Source organism: Mobula birostris, chromosome 12 (genome assembly GCF_030028105.1).
Source record: "Mobula birostris isolate sMobBir1 chromosome 12, sMobBir1.hap1, whole genome shotgun sequence".
Lineage (NCBI taxonomy): Eukaryota > Metazoa > Chordata > Chondrichthyes > Myliobatiformes > Myliobatidae > Mobula > Mobula birostris.
This window is the reverse complement of record NC_092381.1, coordinates 92,440,638-92,459,534: the sequence shown is the minus strand read 5'-3', so window position 1 is coordinate 92,459,534 and position 18,897 is coordinate 92,440,638. Positions and strand designations below refer to the sequence as shown.

The window sequence follows — 18,897 nt, the reverse complement described above, 5'->3', positions numbered from 1 at the left end:
ATCCTCCCCATCTATCTACATAAAACCAGTGCCATCCTACCCATCTATCTAGAGAAAACCAGTGCCGTCCTCCCCATATATCTACAAAAAACCAGTGCCATCCTACCCATCTCTCTATATAAAACCAGTGCCGTCCTCTCCATCTCTCTACATAAAACCAGTGCCGTCCTCCCCATCTATCTACATAAAACCAGTGCCGTCCTACCCATCTATCTACATAAAACCAGTGCCGTCCTACCCATCTATCTACATAAACCCAGTGCCGTCCTCCCCTTCTAACTACACAAAACCAGTGCTGTTCTACCCATCTCTCTACATAAAAGCAGTGCCACCCTACCCATCTATATACATAATACCAGTGCCGTACTCTCCATTTCTCTCATAAAACCAGTACCTTCCTCCCCATCTGTCTGCATAAAACCAGTGTCGTCGTCCCCATCTATCTAGATAAAACCAGTGCCATCCTCCCCATGTAACTACATAATACCAGTGCCGTCCTCTCCATCTCTCTGCATAAAACCAGTGCCATCTTCCTCATCTATTTACATAAGACCATTGCCGTCTTACCCATCTATGTTCATAAAACCAGTGCCGTGCTACTGATCCATCAACATAAAACCAGTGCCATCCACCCCATCTCTCTAAATAAAGCCAGTGCCGTCCCACCCACCCGTCTACATAAAACCAGTGCCATCCTACCCATCTAACTACATAAAGCCTGTGCCGTCCTCCCCAACTAAATACATAAAACCAGTGTCATCCTCGCCATCTATCTACATAAAACCAGTGCCGTCCTCCCCATCTATCTATATAAAACTAGTGCCATCCTTTCCATCTCTCTACATAATACCAGTGCCGTCCTCCCCATCTAACTACATAAAACAAGTGCCGTCCTCCCCATCTGTCTCCGTAAACGCAGTGTCATCCTCCCCATCGCTCTACATAAAACCACTGCCGTACTCCTCATCTATCTACATAAGACCAGTGCTGTCTTTCCCATCTATCTACTTAAAAGCAGTGCCGTACTCCCCATCTAACTACATAAAACAAGTGCTGTCCTACCCATATATCCACATAAAACCAGTGCCGTCCTACCCATCTATCTGCATAAAACCAGTGCCGTGCTACTGATCCATCAACATAAAACCAGTGCCATCCTCCCCATCTCTCTAAATAAAATCAGTGCCGTCCTACCCAACCGTCTACATAAAACCAGTGCCATCCTACCCATCTAACTACATAAAATCAGTGCCGTCCTCTCCATCTCTCTACATAAAACCAGTGCCGACCTTTCCATCTATCTACACAAAACCACTGTTGTCCTCCCCATCTACCTATATAAAACCAGTGCCGTCCTCTCTATCTCTCTACATAAACCAGTGCCATCCTACCCATCTAACTACATAAAACCAGTGCCGTCCTCCCCATCTGTCTGCATAAACCAGTGCCGTCCTTTCCATCTCTCTACATATAACGAATGTTGTCCTCCCCATCTACCTATATAAACCAGTGCCATCCACCCCATCTCTCTAAATAAAACCAGTGCTGTCCTCTCCATCTCTCTACATAAAACCAGTGTCGTCCTACCCATCTATCTACATAAAACCAGTGTCATCCTACCCATCTAACTACATAAAACCAGTGCCACCCTACCCATCTATATACATAATACCAGTGCCGTACTCTCCATCTCTCTCATAAAACCAGTGCCGTTTTCCCCATCTGTCTGCATAAAACCATTGTCGTCCTCCCCATCTCTCTACATAAAACCAGTGCCATCCTCTCCATCTCTCTACATAAAACCAGTGCCGTTCTACCCATCTATCAACATAAAACCAGTACCGTCCACCCCATCTATCTACATAAAACCAGTGCCGTCCTCCCCATCTATCTACCATAAAACCAGTGCCATCCTACCCATCTATCTACATAAAACCAGTGCCGTCCTCCCCATCAATCTACAAAAAACCAGTGCCATCCTACCTATCTATCTACATAAAACCAGTGCCGTCCTGCCCATCAGTCTACAAAAAACCAGTACTGCCCACCCATCTATCTACATAAAACCGGTGCCATCCTCCCCATCTATCTACATAATACCAGTGCCGTCCTACCCATCAATCTAGAGAAAACCAGCGCCGTCCTCCCCATCTATCTACAAAAAAACCAGTGCCATCCTACCCATCTCTCTATATAAAACCAGTGCCGTCCTCTCCATCTCTCTACATAAAACCAGTGCCGTCCTCACCATCTATCTAAATAAAACCAGTGCCGTCCTAACCCATCTATCTACATAAAACCAGTACCGTCCTACCCATCTATCTACATAAAACCAGTGTCGTCCTCTCCTTCTAACTACACAAAACCAGTGCTGTTCTACCCATGTCTCTACATAATACCAGTGCCATCCTCCCCATGTCTCTACATAAAACCAGTGCCGTCCTCTCCATCTCTCTACATAAAACTAGTGCCGTCCTCTCCATCTCTCTACATAAAACCAGTTCCGTCCTACCCACCCGTCTACATAAAACCAGTGCCATCCTACCCATCTAACTACATAAAACCTCTGCCGTCCTCCCCAACTAAGTACATAAAACCAGTGTCATCCTCCCCATCTATCTACATAAAACCAGTGCCGTCCTCCCCATCTATCTATATAAAACTAGTGCCATCCTTTCCATCTCTCTACATAATACCAGTGCCGTCCTCCCCATCTAACTACATAAAACAAGTGCCGTCCTCCCCATCTGTCTCCGTAAACGCAGTGTCGTCCTCCCCATCGCTCCACATGAAACCACTGCCGTCCTCCCCATCTATCTACATAAGACCAGTGCTGTCTTTCCCATCTATCTACTTAAAAGCAGTGCCGGACTCCCCATCTAACTACATAAAACAAGTGCTGTCCTACCCATATATCTACATAAAACCAGTGCCGTCCTACCCATCTATCTACATAAAACCAGTGCCGTGCTACTGATCCATCAACATAAAACCAGTGCCATCCACCCCATCTCTCTAAATAAAATCAGTGCCGTCCTACCCAACTGTCTACATAAAACCAGTGCCATCCTACCCATCTAGCTACATAAAATCAGTGCCGTCCTCTCCATCTCTCTACATAAAACCAGTGCCGACCTTTCCATCTATCTACACAAAACCACTGTTGTCCTCCCCATCTACCTATATAAAACCAGTGCCGTCCTCTCTATCTCTCTACATAAAACCAGTGCCGTCCTACCCATCTATCTACATAAAACTAGTGCCCGTCCTCCCCATCTGTCTGCATAAAACCAGTGCCGTCCTTTCCATCTCTCTACATATAACGAGTGTTGTCCTCCCCATCTACCTATATAAAACCAGTGCCATCCTTTCCATCTCTCTACATAATACCAGTGCCGTACTCCCCATCTAACTACATAAAACAAGTGCTGTCCTACCCATATATCTACATAAAACCAGTGCCGTCCTCTCTATCTCTCTACATAAAAACAGTGCCGTCCTACCCATCTATCTACATAAAACCAGTGTCGTCCACCCCATCTGTCTACATAAAACCAGGGCCGTCCTCCCCATCTGTCAACATAAAACCACTGCCGTCCCACCCATCTATCTACATAAAACCAGTCCTGTCCTCTCCATCTCTCTACATAAAACCAGTGCCACCCTACCCATCTATATACATAATACCAGTGCCGTACTCTCCATTTCTCTCATAAAACCAGTACCTTCCTCCCCATCTGTCTGCATAAAACCAGTGTCGTCCTCCCCATCTATCTAGATAAAACCACTGCCGTCGTACCCAACGAACTAGATAAAACCAGTGCCATCCTCCCCATCTAACTACATAATACCAGTGCCGTCCTCTCCATCTCTCTAAATAAAACCAGTGCCATCCTACCCATCTAACTACATAAAGCCTGTGCCGTCCTCCCCAACTAAGTACATAAAACCAGTGTCATCCTCCCATCTATCTACATAAAACCAGTGCCGTCCTCCCCATCTATCTATATAAAACTAGTTCCATCCTTTCCATCTCTCTACATAATACCAGTGCCGTCCTCCCCATCTAACTACATAAAACAAGTGCCGTCCTCCCCATCTGTCTCCGTAAACGCAGTGTCGTCCTCCCCATCGCTCTACATAAAACCACTGCCGTCCTCCCCATCTATCTACATAAGACCAGTGCTGTCTTTCCCATCTATCTACTTAAAAGCAGTGCCGTACTCCCCATCTAACTACATAAAACAAGTGCTGTCCTCCCCATCTATCTACATAAAACCACTGCCGTCCCACCCATCTGTCTACATAAAACCAGTCCTGTCCTCTCCATCTCTCTACATGAAACCAGTGCCACCCTACCCATCTATATACATAATACCAGTGCCGTACTCTCCATTTCTCTCATAAAACCAGTACCTTCCTCCCCATCTGTCTGCATAAAACTAGTGTCGTCCTCCCCATCTATCTAGATAAAACCACTGCCGTCGTACCCAACGAACTAGATAAAACCAGTGCCATCCTCCCCATCTAACTACATAATACCAGTGCCGTCCTCTCCATCTCTCTACATAAAACCAGTGCCATCTTCCTCATCTATTTACATAAGACCATTGCCGTCTTACCCATCTATGTACATAAAACCAGTGCCGTGCTACTGATCCATCAACATAAAACCAGTACCTTCCTCCCCATCTGTCTGCATAAAACCAGTGTCGTCGTCCCCATCTATCTAGATAAAACCAGTGCCATCCTCCCCATGTAACTACATAATACCAGTGCCGTCCTCTCCATCTCTCTGCATAAAACCAGTGCCATCTTCCTCATCTATTTACATAAGACCATTGCCGTCTTACCCATCTATGTTCATAAAACCAGTGCCGTGCTACTGATCCATCAACATAAAACCAGTGCCATCCACCCCATCTCTCTAAATAAAGCCAGTGCCGTCCCACCCACCCGTCTACATAAAACCAGTGCCATCCTACCCATCTAACTACATAAAGCCTGTGCCGTCCTCCCCAACTAAATACATAAAACCAGTGTCATCCTCGCCATCTATCTACATAAAACCAGTGCCGTCCTCCCCATCTATCTATATAAAACTAGTGCCATCCTTTCCATCTCTCTACATAATACCAGTGCCGTCCTCCCCATCTAACTACATAAAACAAGTGCCGTCCTCCCCATCTGTCTCCGTAAACGCAGTGTCATCCTCCCCATCGCTCTACATAAAACCACTGCCGTACTCCTCATCTATCTACATAAGACCAGTGCTGTCTTTCCCATCTATCTACTTAAAAGCAGTGCCGTACTCCCCATCTAACTACATAAAACAAGTGCTGTCCTACCCATATATCCACATAAAACCAGTGCCGTCCTACCCATCTATCTGCATAAAACCAGTGCCGTGCTACTGATCCATCAACATAAAACCAGTGCCATCCTCCCCATCTCTCTAAATAAAATCAGTGCCGTCCTACCCAACCGTCTACATAAAACCAGTGCCATCCTACCCATCTAACTACATAAAATCAGTGCCGTCCTCTCCATCTCTCTACATAAAACCAGTGCCGACCTTTCCATCTATCTACACAAAACCACTGTTGTCCTCCCCATCTACCTATATAAAACCAGTGCCGTCCTCTCTATCTCTCTACATAAAACCAGTGCCATCCTACCCATCTAACTACATAAAACCAGTGCCGTCCTCCCCATCTGTCTGCATAAAACCAGTGCCGTCCTTTCCATCTCTCTACATATAACGAATGTTGTCCTCCCCATCTACCTATATAAAACCAGTGCCATCCACCCCATCTCTCTAAATAAAACCAGTGCTGTCCTCTCCATCTCTCTACATAAAACCAGTGTCGTCCTACCCATCTATCTACATAAAACCAGTGTCATCCTAACCCATCTAACTACATAAAACCAGTGCCACCCTACCCATCTATATACATAATACCAGTGCCGTACTCTCCATCTCTCTCATAAAACCAGTGCCGTTTTCCCCATCTGTCTGCATAAAACCATTGTCGTCCTCCCCATCTCTCTACATAAAACCAGTGCCATCCTCTCCATCTCTCTACATAAAACCAGTGCCGTTCTACCCATCTATCAACATAAAACCAGTACCGTCCACCCCATCTATCTACATAAAACCAGTGCCGTCCTCCCCATCTATCTACATAAAACCAGTGCCATCCTACCCATCTATCTACATAAAACCAGTGCCGTCCTCCCCATCAATCTACAAAAAACCAGTGCCATCCTACCTATCTATCTACATAAAACCAGTGCCGTCCTGCCCATCAGTCTACAAAAAACCAGTACTGCCCACCCATCTATCTACATAAAACCGGTGCCATCCTCCCCATCTATCTACATAATACCAGTGCCGTCCTACCCATCAATCTAGAGAAAACCAGCGCCGTCCTCCCCATCTATCTACAAAAAAACCAGTGCCATCCTACCCATCTCTCTATATAAAACCAGTGCCGTCCTCTCCATCTCTCTACATAAAACCAGTGCCGTCCTCACCATCTATCTAAATAAAACCAGTGCCGTCCTACCCATCTATCTACATAAAACCAGTACCGTCCTACCCATCTATCTACATAAAACCAGTGTCGTCCTCTCCTTCTAACTACACAAAACCAGTGCTGTTCTACCCATGTCTCTACATAATACCAGTGCCATCCTCCCCATGTCTCTACATAAAACCAGTGCCGTCCTCTCCATCTCTCTACATAAAACTAGTGCCGTCCTCTCCATCTCTCTACATAAAACCAGTTCCGTCCTACCCACCCGTCTACATAAAACCAGTGCCATCCTACCCATCTAACTACATAAAACCTCTGCCGTCCTCCCCAACTAAGTACATAAAACCAGTGTCATCCTCCCCATCTATCTACATAAAACCAGTGCCGTCCTCCCCATCTATCTATATAAAACTAGTGCCATCCTTTCCATCTCTCTACATAATACCAGTGCCGTCCTCCCCATCTAACTACATAAAACAAGTGCCGTCCTCCCCATCTGTCTCCGTAAACGCAGTGTCGTCCTCCCCATCGCTCCACATGAAACCACTGCCGTCCTCCCCATCTATCTACATAAGACCAGTGCTGTCTTTCCCATCTATCTACTTAAAAGCAGTGCCGGACTCCCCATCTAACTACATAAAACAAGTGCTGTCCTACCCATATATCTACATAAAACCAGTGCCGTCCTACCCATCTATCTACATAAAACCAGTGCCGTGCTACTGATCCATCAACATAAAACCAGTGCCATCCACCCCATCTCTCTAAATAAAATCAGTGCCGTCCTACCCAACTGTCTACATAAAACCAGTGCCATCCTACCCATCTAGCTACATAAAATCAGTGCCGTCCTCTCCATCTCTCTACATAAAACCAGTGCCGACCTTTCCATCTATCTACACAAAACCACTGTTGTCCTCCCCATCTACCTATATAAAACCAGTGCCGTCCTCTCTATCTCTCTACATAAAACCAGTGCCGTCCTACCCATCTATCTACATAAAACTAGTGCCGTCCTCCCCATCTGTCTGCATAAAACCAGTGCCGTCCTTTCCATCTCTCTACATATAACGAGTGTTGTCCTCCCCATCTACCTATATAAAACCAGTGCCATCCTTTCCATCTCTCTACATAATACCAGTGCCGTACTCCCCATCTAACTACATAAAACAAGTGCTGTCCTACCCATATATCTACATAAAACCAGTGCCGTCCTCTCTATCTCTCTACATAAAAACAGTGCCGTCCTACCCATCTATCTACATAAAACCAGTGTCGTCCACCCCATCTGTCTACATAAAACCAGGGCCGTCCTCCCCATCTGTCAACATAAAACCACTGCCGTCCCACCCATCTATCTACATAAAACCAGTCCTGTCCTCTCCATCTCTCTACATAAAACCAGTGCCACCCTACCCATCTATATACATAATACCAGTGCCGTACTCTCCATTTCTCTCATAAAACCAGTACCTTCCTCCCCATCTGTCTGCATAAAACCAGTGTCGTCCTCCCCATCTATCTAGATAAAACCACTGCCGTCGTACCCAACGAACTAGATAAAACCAGTGCCATCCTCCCCATCTAACTACATAATACCAGTGCCGTCCTCTCCATCTCTCTAAATAAAACCAGTGCCATCCTACCCATCTAACTACATAAAGCCTGTGCCGTCCTCCCCAACTAAGTACATAAAACCAGTGTCATCCTCCCCATCTATCTACATAAAACCAGTGCCGTCCTCCCCATCTATCTATATAAAACTAGTTCCATCCTTTCCATCTCTCTACATAATACCAGTGCCGTCCTCCCCATCTAACTACATAAAACAAGTGCCGTCCTCCCCATCTGTCTCCGTAAACGCAGTGTCGTCCTCCCCATCGCTCTACATAAAACCACTGCCGTCCTCCCCATCTATCTACATAAGACCAGTGCTGTCTTTCCCATCTATCTACTTAAAAGCAGTGCCGTACTCCCCATCTAACTACATAAAACAAGTGCTGTCCTCCCCATCTATCTACATAAAACCACTGCCGTCCCACCCATCTGTCTACATAAAACCAGTCCTGTCCTCTCCATCTCTCTACATGAAACCAGTGCCACCCTACCCATCTATATACATAATACCAGTGCCGTACTCTCCATTTCTCTCATAAAACCAGTACCTTCCTCCCCATCTGTCTGCATAAAACTAGTGTCGTCCTCCCCATCTATCTAGATAAAACCACTGCCGTCGTACCCAACGAACTAGATAAAACCAGTGCCATCCTCCCCATCTAACTACATAATACCAGTGCCGTCCTCTCCATCTCTCTACATAAAACCAGTGCCATCTTCCTCATCTATTTACATAAGACCATTGCCGTCTTACCCATCTATGTACATAAAACCAGTGCCGTGCTACTGATCCATCAACATAAAACCAGTGCCATCCACCCCATCTCTCTAAATAAAACCAGTGCTGTCCTCTCCATCTCTCCACATAAAACCAGTGTCGTCCTACCCATCTATCTACATAAAACCAGTGTCATCCTACCCATCTAACTACATAAAACCAGTGCCACCCTACCCATCTATATACATAATACCAGTGCCGTACTCTCCATCTCTCTCATAAAACCAGTGCCGTTTTCCCCATCTGTCTGCATAAAACCATTGTCGTCCTCCCCATCTCTCTACATAAAACCAGTGCCATCCTCTCCATCTCTCAACATAAAACCAGTGCCGTTCTACCCATCTATCAACATAAAACCAGTACCGTCCACCCCATCTATCTACATAAAACCAGGGCCCGTCCTCTGCATCTCATTACATAAATCCAGTGCCGTCCTCCACATCTCTCTACATAAAACCAGTGCCGTCCTCCCCATCTATCTACATAAAACCAGTGCCATCCTACCCATCTATCTACATAAAACCAGTGCCGTCCTCCCCATCAATCTACAAAAAACCAGTACTGCCCACCCATCTATAAACATAAAACCAGTGCCATCCTCCCCATCTATCTACATAAAACCAGTGCCGTCCTACCCATCTATCTAGAGAAAACCAGTGCCGTCCTCCCCATCTATCTACAAAAAAACCAGTGCCATCCTACCCATCTCTCTATATAAAACCAGTGCCGTCCTCTCCATCTCTCTACATAAAACCAGTGTCATCCTCTCCATCTCTCTACATAAAACCAGTGCCGTCCTCCCCATCTATCTACATAAAACCAGTGCCATCCTACCCATCTATCTACATAAAACCAGTGCCGTCCTCCCCATCAATCTACAAAAAACCAGTACTGCCCACCCATCTATCTACATAAAACCAGTGCCATCCTCCCCATCTATCTACATAAAACCAGTGCCATCCTACCCATCTATCTAGAGAAAACCAGTGCCGTCCTCCCCATATATCTACAAAAAAACCAGTGCCATCCTACCCATCTCTCTATATAAAACCAGTGCCGTCCTCTCCATCTCTCTACATAAAACCAGTGCCGTCCTCCCCATCTATCTACATAAAACCAGTGCCGTCCTACCCATCTATCTACATAAAACCAGTGCCGTCCTACCCATCTATCTACATAAACCCAGTGCCGTCCTCCCCTTCTAACTACACAAAACCAGTGCTGTTCTACCCATCTCTCTACATAAAAGCAGTGCCACCCTACCCATCTATATACATAATACCAGTGCCGTACTCTCCATTTCTCTCATAAAACCAGTACCTTCCTCCCCATCTGTCTGCATAAAACCAGTGTCGTCCTCCCCATCTATCTAGATAAAACCAGTGCCATCCTCCCCATGTAACTACATAATACCAGTGCCGTCCTCTCCATCTCTCTGCATAAAACCAGTGCCATCTTCCTCATCTATTTACATAAGACCATTGCCGTCTTACCCATCTATGTACATAAAACCAGTGCCGTGCTACTGATCCATCAACATAAAACCAGTGCCATCCACCCCATCTCTCTAAATAAAGCCAGTGCCGTCCTACCCACCCGTCTACATAAAACCAGTGCCATCCTACCCATCTAACTACATAAAGCCTGTGCCGTCCTCCCCAACTAAGTACATAAAACCAGTGTCATCCTCCCCATCTATCTACATAAAACCAGTGCCGTCCTCCCCATCTATATATATAAAACTAGTGCCATCCTTTCCATCTCTCTACATAATACCAGTGCCGTCCTCCCCATCTAACTACATAAAACAAGTGCCGTCCTCCCCATCTGTCTCCGTAAACGCAGTGTCATCCTCCCCATCGCTCTACATAAAACCACTGCCGTCCTCCTCATCTATCTACATAAGACCAGTGCTGTCTTTCCCATCTATCTACTTAAAAGCAGTGCCGTACTCCCCATCTAACTACATAAAACAAGTGCCGTCCTACCCAACCGTCTACATAAAACCAGTGCCATCCTACCCATCTAACTACATAAAATCAGTGCCGTCCTCTCCATCTCTCTACATAAAACCAGTGCCGACCTTTCCATCTATCTACACAAAACCACTGTTGTCCTCCCCATCTACCTATATAAAACCAGTGCCGTCCTCTCTATCTCTCTACATAAAACCAGTGCCATCCTACCCATCTAACTACATAAAACCAGTGCCGTCCTCCCCATCTGTCTGCATAAAACCAGTGCCGTCCTTTCCATCTCTCTACATATAACGAATGTTGTCCTCCCCATCTACCTATATAAAACCAGTGCCATCCACCGCATCTCTCTAAATAAAACCAGTGCTGTCCTCTCCATCTCTCTACATAAAACCAGTGTCGTCCTACCCATCTATCTACATAAAACCAGTGTCATCCTACCCATCTAACTACATAAAACCAGTGCCACCCTACCCATCTATATACATAATACCAGTGCCGTACTCTCCATCTCTCTCATAAAACCAGTGCCGTTTTCCCCATCTGTCTGCATAAAACCATTGTCGTCCTCCCCATCTCTCTACATAAAACCAGTGCCATCCTCTCCATCTCTCTACATAAAACCAGTGCCGTTCTACCCATCTATCAACATAAAACCAGTACCGTCCACCCCATCTATCTACATAAAACCAGTGCCGTCCTCCCCATCTATCTACATAAAACCAGTGCCATCCTACCCATCTATCTACATAAAACCAGTGCCGTCCTCCCCATCAATCTACAAAAAACCAGTGCCATCCTACCCATCTATCTACATAAAACCAGTGCCGTCCTCCCCATCAGTCTACAAAAAACCAGTACTGCCCACCCATCTATCTACATAAAACCAGTGCCATCCTCCCCATCTATCTACATAATACCAGTGCCGTCCTACCCATCTATCTAGAGAAAACCAGTGCCGTCCTCCCCATCTATCTACAAAAAAACCAGTGCCATCCTACCCATCTCTCTATATAAAACCAGTGCCGTCCTCTCCATCTCTCTACATAAAACCAGTGCCGTCCTCCCCATCTATCTACATAAAACCAGTGCCGTCCTACCCATCTATCTACATAAAACCAGTGCCGTCCTACCCATCTATCTACATAAAACCAGTGCCGTCCTCTCCTTCTAACTACACAAAACCAGTGCTGTTCTACCCATCTCTCTACATAAAACCAGTGCCATCCTCCCCATGTCTCTACATAAAACCAGTGCCGTCCTCTCCATCTCTCTACATAAAACTAGTGCCGTCCTCTCCATCTCTCTACATAAAACCAGTGCCGTCCTACCCACCCGTCTACATAAAACCAGTGCCATCCTACCCATCTAACTACATAAAGCCTGTGCCGTCCTCCCCAACTAAGTACATTAAACCAGTGTCATCCTCCCCATCTATCTACATAAAACCAGTGCCGTCCTCCCCATCTATCTATATAAAACTAGTGCCATCCTTTCCATCTCTCTACATAACACCAGTGCCGTCCTCCCCATCTAACTACATAAAACAAGTGCCGTCCTCCCCATCTGTCTCCGTAAACGCAGTGTCGTCCTCCCCATCGCTCCACATAAAACCACTGCCGTCCTCCCCATCTATCTACATAAGAACAGTGCTGTCTTTCCCATCTATCTACTTAAAAGCAGTGCCGTACTCCCCATCTAACTACATAAAACAAGTGCTGTCCTACCCATATATCTACATAAAACCAGTGCCGTCCTACCCACCTATCTACATAAAACCAGTGCCGTGCTACTGATCCATCAACATAAAACCAGTGCCATCCACCCCATCTCTCTAAATAAAATCAGTGCCGTCCTACCCAACCGTCTACATAAAACCAGTGCCATCCTACCCATCTAACTACATAAAATCAGTGCCGTCCTCTCCATCTCTCTACATAAAACCAGTGCCGACCTTTCCATCTATCTACACAAAACCACTGTTCTCCTCCCCATCTACCTATATAAAACCAGTGCCGTCCTCTCTATCTCTCTACATAAAACCAGTGCCATCCTACTCATCTAAATACATAAAACCAGTGCCGTCCTCCCCATCTGTCTGCATAAAACCAGTGCCGTCCTTTCCATCTCTCTACATATAACGAATGTTGTCCTCCCCATCTACCTATATAAAACCAGTGCCATCCACCCCATCTCTCTAAATAAAACCAGTGCTGTCCTCTCCATCTCTCTACATAAAACCAGTGTCGTCCTACCCATCTATCTACATAAAACCAGTGCCGTGCTACTGATCCATCAACATAAAAACAGTGCCATCAACCCCATCTCTCTAAATAAAATCAGTGCCGTCCTACCCAACTGTCTACATAAAACCAGTGCCATCCTACCCATCTAACTACATAAAATCAGTGCCATCCTCTCCATCTCTCTACATAAAACCAGTGCCGACCTTTCCATCTATCTACACAAAACCACTGTTGTCCTCCCCATCTACCTATATAAAACCAGTGCCGTCCTCTCTATCTCTCTACATAAAACCAGTGCCATCCTACCCATCTAACTACATAAAACCAGTGCCGTCCTCTCCTTCTAACTACACAAAACCAGTGCTGTTCTACCCATCTCTCTACATAAAACCAGTGCCATCCTCCCCATGTCTCTACATAAAACCAGTGCCGTCCTCTCCATCTCTCTACATAAAACTAGTGCCGTCCTCTCCATCTCTCTACATAAAACCAGTGCCGTCCTACTCACCCGTCTACATAAAACCAGTGCCATCCAACCCATCTAACTACATAAAGCCTGTGCCGTCCTCCCCAACTAAGTACATAAAACCAGTGTCAGCCTCCCCATCTATCTACATAAAACCAGTGCCGTCCTCCCCATCTATCTATATAAAACTAGTGCCATCCTTTCCATCTCTCTACATAATACCAGTGCCGTCCTCCCCATCTAACTACATAAAACAAGTGCCGTCCTCCCCATCTGTCTCCGTAAACGCAGTGTCGTCCTCCCCATCGCTCCACATAAAACCACTGCCGTCCTCCCCATCTATCTACATAAGAACAGTGCTGTCTTTCCCATCTATCTACTTAAAAGCAGTGCCGTACTCCCCATCTAACTACATAAAACAAATGCTGTCCTACCCATATATCTACATAAAACCAGTGCCGTCCTACCCATCTATCTACATAAAACCAGTGCCGTGCTACTGATCCATCAAAATAAAACCAGTGCCATCCACCCCATCTCTCTAAATAAAATCAGTGCCGTCCTACCCAACCGTCTACATAAAACCAGTGCCATCCTACCCATCTAACTACATAAAATCAGTGCCGTCCTCTCCATCTCTCTACATAAAACCAGTGCCGACCTTTCCATCTATCTACACAAAACCACTGTTGTCCTCCCCATCTACCTATATAAAACCAGTGCCGTCCTCTCTATCTCTCTACATAAAACCAGTGCCATCCTACCCATCTAACTACATAAAACCAGTGCCGTCCTCTCCTTCTAACTACACAAAACCAGTGCTGTTCTACCCATCTCTCTACATAAAACCAGTGCCATCCTCCCCATGTCTCTACATAAAACCAGTGCCGTCCTCTCCATCTCTCTACATAAAACCAGTGCCGTCCTACTCACCCGTCTACATAAAACCAGTGCCATCCTACCCATCTAACTACATAAAGCCTGTGCCGTCCTCCCCAACTAAGTACATAAAACCAGTGTCAGCCTCCCCATCTATCTACATAAAACCAGTGCCGTCCTCCCCATCTATCTATATAAAACTAGTGCCATCCTTTCCATCTCTCTACATAATACCAGTGCCGTCCTCCCCATCTAACTACATAAAACAAGTGCCGTCCTCCCCATCTGTCTCCGTAAACGCAGTGTCGTCCTCCCCATCGCTCCACATAAAACCACTGCCGTCCTCCCCATCTATCTACATAAGAACAGTGCTGTCTTTCCCATCTATCTACTTAAAAGCAGTGCCGTACTCCCCATCTAACTACATAAAACAAATGCTGTCCTACCCATATATCTACATAAAACCAGTGCCGTCCTACCCATCTATCTACATAAAACCAGTGCCGTGCTACTGATCCATCAACATAAAACCAGTGCCATCCACCCCATCTCTCTAAATAAAATCAGTGCCGTCCTACCCAACCGTCTACATAAAACCAGTGCCATCCTACCCATCTGACTACATAAAATCAGTGCCGTCCTCTCCATCTCTCTACATAAAACCAGTGCCGACCTTTCCATCTATCTACACAAAACCACTGTTGTCCTCCCCATCTACCTATATAAAACCAGTGCCGTCCTCTCTATCTCTCTACATAAAACCAGTGCCATCCTACCCATCTAACTACATAAAACCAGTGCCGTCCTCCCCATCTGTCTGCATAAAACCAGTGCCGTCCCTTCCATCTCTCTACATATAAAGAATGTTGTCCTCCCCATCTACCTATATAAAACCAGTGCCATCCACCCCATCTCTCTAAATAAAACCAGTGCTGTCCTCTCCATCTCTCTACATAAAACCAGTGTCGTCCTACCCATCTATCTACATAAAACCAGTGCCGTGCTACTGATCCATCAACATAAAACCAGTGCCATCAACCCCATCTCTCTAAATAAAATCAGTGCCGTCCTACCCAACTGTCTACATAAAACCAGTGCCATCCTACCCATCTAACTACATAAAATCAGTGCCATCCTCTCCATCTCTCTACATAAAACCAGTGCCGACCTTTCCATCTATCTACACAAAACCACTGTTGTCCTCCCCATCTACCTACATAAAACCAGTGCCGTCCTCTCTATCTCTCTACATAAAACCAGTGCCATCCTACCCATCTAACTACATAAAACCAGTGCCGTCCTCCCCATCTGTCCGCATAAAACCAGTGCCGTCCTTTCCATCTCTCTACATATAATGAGTGTTGTCCTCCCCATCTACCTATATAAAACCAGTGCCATCCTTTCCATCTCTCTACATAATACCAGTGCCGTACTCCCCTTCTAACTACATAAAACAAGTGCTGTCCTACCCATATATCTACATAAAACCAGTGCCGTCCTCTCTATCTCTCTACATAAAAACAGTGCCGTCCTACCCATCTATCTACATAAAACCAGTGTCGTCCACCCCATCTGTCTACATAAAACCAGGGCCGTCCTCCCCATCTGTCAACATAAAACCACTGCCGTCCCACCCATCTATCTACATAAAAGCAGTCCTGTCCTCTCCATCTCTCTACATAAAACCAGTGCCACCCTACCCATCTATATACATAATACCAGTGCCGTACTCTCCATTTCTCTCATAAAACCAGTACCTTCCTCCCCATCTGTTTGCATAAAACTAGTGTCGTCCTCCCCATCTATCTAGATAAAACCACTGCCGTCGTACCCAACGAACTAGATAAAACCAGTGCCATCCTCCCCATGTAACTACATAATACCAGTGCCGTCCTCTCCATCTCTCTGCATAAAACCAGTGCCATCTTCCTCATCTATTTACATAAGACCATTGCCGTCTTACCCATCTATGTACATAAAACCAGTGCCGTGCTACTGATCCATCAACATAAAACCAGTGCCATCCACCCCATCTCTCTAAATAAAGCCAGTGCCGTCCTACCCACCCGTCTACATAAAACCAGTGCCATCCTACCCATCTAACTACATAAAGCCTGTGCTGTCCTCCCCAAATAAGTACATAAAACCAGTGTCATCCTCCCCATCTATCTACATAAAACCAGTGCCGTCCTCCCCATCTATCTATATAAAACTAGTGCCATCCTTTCCATCTCTCTACATAATACCAGTGCCGTCCTCCCCATCTAACTACATAAAACAAGTGCCGTCCTCCCCATCTGTCTCCGTAAACGCAGTGTCATCCTCCCCATCGCTCTACATAAAACCACTGCCGTCCTCCTCATCAATCTACATAAGACCAGTGCTGTCTTTCCCATCTATCTACTTAAAAGCAGTGCCGTACTCCCCATCTAACTACATAAAACAAGTGCTGTCCTACCCATATATCTGCATAAAACCAGTGCCGACCTTTCCATCTATCTACACAAAACCACTGTTGTCCTCCCCATCTACCTATATAAAACCAGTGCCTTCCTCTCTATCTCTCTACATAAAACCAGTGCCATCCTACTCATCTAACTACATAAAACCAGTGCCGTCCTCCCCATCTGTCTGCATAAAACCAGTGCCGTCCTTTCCATCTCTCTACATATAACGAATGTTGTCCTCCCCATCTACCTATATAAAACCAGTGCCATCCACCCCATCTCTCTAAATAAAACCAGTGCTGCCCTCTCCATCTCTCTACATAAAACCAGTGTCGTCCTACCCATCTATCTACATAAAACCAGTGCCGTGCTACTGATCCATCAACATAAAAACAGTGACATCAACCCCATCTCTCTAAATAAAATCAGTGCCGTCCTACCCAACTGTCTACATAAAACCAGTGCCATCCTACCCATCTAACTACATAAAATCAGTGCCATCCTCTCCATCTCTCTACATAAAACCAGTGCCGACCTTTCCATCTATCTACACAAAACCACTGTTGTCCTCCCCATCTACCTATATAAAACCAGTGCCGTCCTCTCTATCTCTCTACATAAAACCAGTGCCATCCTACCCATCTAACTACATAAAACCAGTGCCGTCCTCTCCTTCTAACTACACAAAACCAGTGCTGTTCTACCCATCTCTCTACATAAAACCAGTGCCATCCTCCCCATGTCTCTACATAAAACCAGTGCCGTCCTCTCCATCTCTCTACATAAAACTAGTGCCGTCCTCTCCATCTCTCTACATAAAACCAGTGCCGTCCTACCCACCCGTCTACATAAAACCAGTGCCATCCTACCCATCTAACTACATAAAGCCTGTGCCGTCCTCCCCAACTAAGTACATAAAACCAGTGTCATCCTCCCCATCTATCTACATAAAACCAGTGCCGTCCTCCCCATCTATCTATATAAAACTAGTGCCATCCTTTCCATCTCTCTACATAATACCAGTGCCGTCCTCCCCATCTAACTACATAAAACAAGTGCCGTCCTCCCCATCTGTCTCCGTAAACGCAGTGTCGTCCTCCCCATCGCTCCACATAAAACCACTGCCGTCCTCCCCATCTATCTACATAAGAACAGTGCTGTCTTTCCCATCTATCTACTTAAAAGCAGTGCCGTCCTACCCATCTATCTACATAAAACCAGTGCCGTGCTACTGATCCATCAACATAAAACCAGTGCCATCAACCCCATCTCTCTAAATAAAATCAGTGCCGTCCTACCCAACCGTCTACATAAAACCAGTGCCATCCTACCCATCTAACTACATAAAATCAGTGCCGTCCTCTCCATCTCTCTACATAAAACCAGTGCCGACCTTTCCATCTATCTACACAAAACCACTGTTGTCCTCCCCATCTACCTATATAAAACCAGTGCCGTCCTCTCTATCTCTCTACATAAAACCAGTGCCATCCTACCCATCTAACTACATAAAACCAGTGCCGTCCTCCCCATCTGTCTGCATAAAACCAGTGCCGTCCTTTCCATCTCGCTACATATAACGAATGTTGTCCTCCCCATCTACCTATATAAAACCAGTGCCATCCACCCCATCTCTCTAAATAAAACCAGTGCTGTCCTCTCCATCTCTCTACATAAAACCAGTGCCGTCCTTTCCATCTCTCTACATATAATGAGTGTTGTCCTCCCCATCTACCTATATAAAACCAGTGCCATCCTTTCCACCTCTCTGCATAATACCAGTGCCGTACTCCCCATCTAACTACATAAAACAAGTGCTGTCCTACCCATATATCTACATAAAACCAGTGCCGTCCTCTCTATCTCTCTACATAAAAACAGTGCCGTCCTACCCATCTATCTACATAAAACCAGTGTCGTCCACCCCATCTGTCTACATAAAACCAGGG

At 45.6% G+C, this 18,897-nt stretch overlaps 1 protein-coding gene across 1 annotated transcript in view; it reads left to right on the top strand.

Annotated features, from left to right (window-relative positions):
* The window catches only part of pappa2 (pappalysin 2), a 507,671-nt gene that overhangs the window by 103,159 nt on the left and 385,615 nt on the right, over positions 1 to 18,897 (top strand). The gene's annotated exons all lie outside the window — the stretch shown is intronic.